Genomic DNA, 4,683 nt, shown 5'->3' on the forward strand with positions numbered 1-4,683 from the left:
ACATTCTAGAATTTGTTAGTATTAACAATAACGTCTTGATTTGTATAAGCAGAATTTATGGAGTGTTCTGTTTGTTTGTTTTTAAACCTGCCATGTTTTTGGCCTGTGACATCCTGTAGTAATTTCCTCACTTAGTTTTGTGAAAGTCATCTCTTGTTATCAGGTGTTTGGATTTGCACTTCCAATATTATTGAATATCTGCTTACTTTTGTATTATGATGCAGGGGTAAGAGAAGCTGCCAGTCTAACTACCCTGTAAAATTAATATTTGTATACGTTTTTTTATGTCTCCTTATTTGTCTCCCTTCTAAGATAAGAAATCCTGGTCTCTTCACATAAGTGTTTTAATGCCTTGGGTAACTGATTGCCCTTCTGTAAATCCCTTATGATTCTGCAGCACCTTTTGAAATGCTGCACTAATGCACTGGGCATAGGACTCTAGATCAGGCTTAGCTTCTGATTTCTGACATTTTCTATTACAGTCCCCTTGCTATTATCATAATCTTTGAGAACCTATATAACTACTTCTACAGTATGCTTTCACTGGCATCCCAAGGAATCAGAAAGGGATTCAGAGTTATAATTTGGGTCTTCCTGACTCTCCATTTTGCTCCATACTTGGGGCAGTTCTCAGAAGTGTCAAAAGAATTTCTGCCACAGTAGCTGGAGTGCAAGGAAGATGCAACCCTTTACCACAGTGAAAAACTAAGCTCCTGGTTCAGTTGCTAGGATTGTATTCCATAACATTTTAACTTAGCCTGCTTTTTCTGCTTTTATAATTTGCTACCTCTGCTGAGATTGATCAGTTGAAATTTATATCCTTCAAATTTGCAGTGCCTCCTTTTGAGTAACACAGAATTAAGATAAACAGAAGGAAGATCTTGACCCTGGCCGTGTGGATTAAGGAGGTAGGCAGCATTATGTGCAGAAATGATTGCCTGCTTTTTCCTTGATGTTTCTATTATCCTTTTTCTCTTCAGCTTTTATAAAACAGACTTTGTTCAGGATTCTCACAAATACGTTCCTTAATGTTCAGTAGCTCATTCTTAAAGACGATGTACAACATTTTCCGTATTTTGAATGGCCTGTACTGTAGGTATGAAATTTAATTTTGAGTTTTTTGCATCCAAAGTCATCAAGAACATTAGTACAGATTAGTTAGGAACAGACCTTCAGTGCCTTTTCTCTAACAGCAGCCAATTCAGATGCCTTTCTGTACATTCAAAAATCTTTGAAAGAGCTATTGAAGATGCTGGTTAAGGACAATAAGGCACATTCAGCATATAGGTCATTGAGAATTATACAAAATAAGGCTGAAATGTATGCTGGTACTTGTTTTTTAAGACATAATATTCCTTTTCACTTTTGAAACAAGAGGAAGTTTGTTTAAAAAATTTACCAATACAGAAATGCATCAAATGGGCAGTATATCTTCAATAACAGGATCATGATACTCATTTATCAACAAAGGCCATGCAAGTTTTATACTAGCCATGTCATACTTGAAATAACTTTGTGGACCCAGTTTATTTGATTATATTGCTGAAGAATTTTAAAATATATCAGCTTGTGCGGTGATACTCAGTTGTGCACTAGAATGCATAAATTACTGCTTTGGAAGTTTCTATGACATTGGCCGCATACAGGTGCTAGGCTTCTATTGAGAGAGGACTGCAGCTCTCCTGATCAAAACAATGAGATATACAAGAAGCTTTTGCAATAAAAATGAACACTTCATCTTTTGGTTTGAGATTCAGAAGATATGTTGCAAAATTACAGCAAAGAAAGATTTTTACCTATATGAAACAATGTATTGCTGGCATAAATATTTCTAGCGAACATGCGGTCAAGGTCAGTGTTCTGGTCAGTAGACATTCAGTCCAAAAGCCTTTTAATGCTAATTTGAAAGTTTGAATTTTCTAAGAGTAGGACTTCTGTAGCTGAAACACACCATAGCAAAAATCATTAAGAGCTGAAAAAATGTAACTAGCTCCAGTTTTATTGTGAATTTATCAAAATATCCTTTGTGATGCTGCTGCTGAGGATGAGACGAGGATGCAATGAAGAAAGCATATTTTCTTTCTTTTCTTGCTATTTGAATGCAGTATTCTATGTTTACTGTAGCTGAACATGTTATCACAAGGTTTCAAGGATTTTTTTCTCTGTTTAGTCTACATGCATCAAATACTAAGAAGAGCAGAACTTGCACTGGTTTTTTTTAAAACAATTTTCTGTGTTAATTTCTACTAATTAAATCCATACAAATGAGCTTGGCTTTCCTCAACTCTCCATAACTTATAAATGCATCACTTGCTGGATTGTGAGTTTCTGAATTATAAAGCATCTCTTCTCTTTAAATCAGCTGTTTCAAAGTGTTTCTATTCCAGAGGGTTCCAGCCAATTAAAATGTTCTCAGGCATGCTGCTCCCTCCTGGGACCTTAAGACTGCTGGATACCATAGAGGGAGAAGGTGGCAGGTAGTTCTTCATCCAGCAAGGATAAATAGACCCATGGGGCAGTTCTAGGCACAGATGACCAATTGCTTCCTTGGTCTCCCTGCTTACTGCACGGAGCTGACACAGCTTGATAGGGGCATCAACATCAGTGCTTGCTCCTAACTGGATGGAGTAGAGAGGGCTGCATGTGTGTGGAGGGGAGTCTAATGTCTGTGAGCATAGTAAAAGGAGTCTGTTTCTTGACTCCTGCATGGCTGCGGGGCATGGTGCCATGGTGTAATAAAAAAGGTTATGTAGGACATTCTTGGTTTGCTGGGATATACCTCCCACACTAGTGGCCCATGACTACCCACTGGCACCTAAGGGGTGGCCAGCATTGTGTTTGGCCACCATTGACTCCCTAGCCTGATTGATCATGGTACCCATTAATAGCTGGGTCAGCTGGTTCATGACTCTGGAGCAGGGGCTTGAACTTGTATTTCTGGAGGTGCCTTAGTTGCTGATCTGTGGTGCCCCAGTAATAAGTGTGAAGGGCAAAAATCATCATCATGTGATGAAGTGAGACCTGAAATTATCCATGTCTGGCATACTGGCCAGCATACTGTTCTCAAGGTTGAGAAAAGGGATGGGACAGGGAAGCAGTGGCAGCAGCAGCAGTTTTCTTTGGTCCTGCCTGGGGACTCATTTCCATGCTCTGATGCAGCCAAAAGTAATTAGTGCTGAGGCAACTTCAAGATAAAATCAGGGGTGAGTCTGAACAGGTAGCTAGGATTTATATTCAAGGCTAATTTCTGTTCCTAATGCATACAGCATATTTTATCCTGTCTTTAATGAAAGCAAAATCTTTTACTCTTTGTGGATATATGCCTTCTAAGTAAAATCTTCTGAGGTGTTTTCTTCTTTTAGTCCTTATCCTGTATTATGCATCCTATCTCCACCTTTCAGCTCATTTTTCCTATCACTTTCATAGTAATTAATTTTTAATGCCCTCTTCTTTCATTTCTTCTTTTCCTGCCATCTAGTTTCCAGTATCTCTGTGGTTTCTTTCCAGTCTTACATTTCCTGTTATCAGCTCCTTTGTACATTCATCATTTTATATCATCTTTTGCACACACATTTGTGCCTTCCACCACCTAATCCTCTCAGATAAGTTCATGATCCATAGAAATTGCTCCTTTCCAGCCACAACATGCTGTCCTAATTCCTTGTCCCAAATTGCGCATGTCTGTCCAAAAAACTGGCCAGTCTCCCACTGCCGGTCCAAAACATTTTTAAATATGCAGAATGGCTGTGCAGACAGTCAGTAAGGGCTGCTGTTATTTACATATCAAAGCTAAATGAATATTAAAATGAATCAGAGCAATCATGTTTTGTGCAAAGCAAACGTATGTAATGGCATGCCCTTGTTTCTTCCCTTGCCTTGCTATTGTTCTGTACACAATTTCTGTCTTACTCTGTCAGATAGTAAGCTGTATAGGGATATTGTGTTTATTTAATGGCTAGAACTAGAGCTGGCCAACATTTGGAAAAAAATGACTTTCTATTTTTACCCCGTTTTTTGTTATTTCTTAAGATGCTTTTAGTTAAGGAGATCTCCACCATTTCAGGAAAAAACATATTTAAAGAAAGTTTGTCAAAAAATTGAATAACTACAGATTGTGTAGATTTCAAACTGAACAGATTTTTTTTTTGTTTTTCCCTCCTCAATTTTTGATCAATTCAGTCTCTGGCACATTGGAACTGAGGTCCTAATCTGCACAGAACATTTTAAATACTACCATAAATATTACCAATGTATCCTGTCATCCATTTACCCTTGGCCATGTTGTCTGCCATCTTTAACAGCATTTCTGTACTATAGATTACTCTCGTTTTCTGCCATCTCAAAGTCTGTTTCTCCCACAAAGTTAAGTAAATCCACAAATTTATGCAGGCTGTCTCAGGGTAAAAACACATGTCACAGTGGAGGCAGTTCTGATTGATCTGAGTCAAAACCTAGAAGCAGCATAGACCTATTCACATAGAACTTGTCCCTGAAATGAATGGCAATTAACCCAAATTAGATACCAGTATCCTTGGGGAAAATGTTATCTTGGGGTGTGGACAGACATAATGTTTAGAAGGCTCTAAATAAGACTGTAAACCCCAAGAGTCCAGATGCACAGGCCACTTCAATCTGCCTTAAACTTCCTGGAACGTTTCCAAAGCCCACCAGGAAAATCAAGTA

Source organism: Gavialis gangeticus, unplaced genomic scaffold (genome assembly GCF_001723915.1).
Source record: "Gavialis gangeticus isolate Ggan-Ray unplaced genomic scaffold, GavGan_comp1, whole genome shotgun sequence".
Taxonomy (NCBI): Eukaryota; Metazoa; Chordata; order Crocodylia; family Gavialidae; genus Gavialis; species Gavialis gangeticus.